The sequence below is a fragment of the Echinops telfairi genome, unplaced genomic scaffold, assembly GCF_000313985.2.
Source record: "Echinops telfairi isolate 266 unplaced genomic scaffold, ASM31398v2 ScPeMD7_7469;HRSCAF=8507_0, whole genome shotgun sequence".
Lineage (NCBI taxonomy): Eukaryota > Metazoa > Chordata > Mammalia > Afrosoricida > Tenrecidae > Echinops > Echinops telfairi.
In genome coordinates, this window is record NW_022111372.1 from 70470200 (window position 1) to 70471752 (window position 1553).

At 42.0% G+C, this 1553-nt stretch overlaps 1 protein-coding gene across 1 annotated transcript in view; it reads left to right on the forward strand.

Annotated features, from left to right (window-relative positions):
• CCNJL (cyclin J like) overlaps positions 1-1553 on the forward strand; it is a 74363-nt gene that overhangs the window by 39621 nt on the left and 33189 nt on the right. The gene's annotated exons all lie outside the window — the stretch shown is intronic.

The following is a 1553-nucleotide window of genomic DNA, read 5'->3' on the forward strand; positions in this document are numbered from 1 at the left end:
CTACATTGCACTTGATCAAACCCCACCAGGCATTCTACACCCTCCTCTTCATCAGTTTTAGATTGCTTGTTGTTCCCTTGTCCCTGGATTTGTTGGCTCACACCTCCCTTTCCCTCACCTTCCCCTCCCCCCAACAAAATTTCATTGGGAAACCTCACCCCATCCAGCCTGTTACCCTGATCGAGCCCCTCCAGGGATGTTTTTGTTCCCCAAACTCAAAGAACATTCTAAAGAAACAATTAGTGCCTCGTGGATGCCCAAACTGCTGTTTTGACGTGCTGTGGATGGAAGAGGGCTGGATTCTTTGGCGAAAGTCAGAGGTGGGAACATCGCAGAGGGTATTCACCTGGCTGGAGGGCATTTCAAGAAACCGCAGCCTCACGTTTTGATACTGTTAACATACTGTTAGAAGATGAAGTGACTGAATTTTGTAGCAGTCCCTTTTGACTTACCCTTTTGTATCATCTTCAAAGAAATTCTATTCCAGCCTCTTTGCCTATTTTAAAACTGGGTTACTTGTCTTTTTATTGATGAGTTATAAGGCTTATGAAGCAATTCTCATGCAAGTCTCTTGTTAGATAGGATTTCGAAGTGTTTTCCCCTTTTCTGTGGATTGTCTTCACTCTCCTGATGATGCCCTTTGAAGCACTGAAGTTTTACATTTTGAAATCAGTTTATTTTCCTTTCGTGACTTCTGCATTTGGATTCATAGCTAAGAAAGCATTGATTTATTCCCGTTTTTAAAACATTGTAGCTCTTAAAACTCTTAAAGTTGTAATTTACATTTAGATCTGTGTCTTTCTTGCCCAAGACTGTATCTTGGTCCCTAGAATAATGCCTATCCTCTAGAGAGTGCTTGATTCTTACTGCGTGAGATGAATTAATCAATATCTTTTGAGTGAGTGGTGAGTAAGTGAAAAAGCAGGCATGTGCTAGTCCCAGAGCTGTTGCTAGAAAATAAAACTCTCGGATTAAGAGAAAAGCATTCTACAGCAGAGGGACTCATTTGCACCTTGTCCCTGAGGAGTCTGCCGAGCAATGAGTTCTCCCAGTTCCTTCTCTGCCCGCTTCTCCGTTCCTGTTTGTTCCTCGGTGTTGCTTCTCTGCGGCTTCCTATTTGGCAGTTCCTGACCAAAGAGCGTCTAGTCTTCTTCTGTTAAATTCTAAGTGTGGTAAATGGTTCTCTTAACTATTTGTCACAGCAAAAAAAAGCAATCTTTTTCTTTAAAGGCTGGAACAGCTTTTCTTTACTGTTTTTCGTGTGTGAGACAAATAGATTGCAGTAGGGTGGTGGAGTCAGGAAAAAGAAGAGGAGCTTCAAAAAAATTGCAGGAAATTTGCATTATCTTTTCCTTCAATTCCTCCACCATCTTCTTGACAGAAGTCTCCTCATGGGAACAATGTCACCATGTCTGCACCTTACTTTTAGGTTAGACATCCCCATCTCTCTCTGGAGGATGTAACTATATACTCGGGTATAAGCCGAGTTTCCCAGCACATTTTAAATGCAGTTTTTGTGGTAAAATTAGGTGCCTTGGCTGATATTCGGTCGG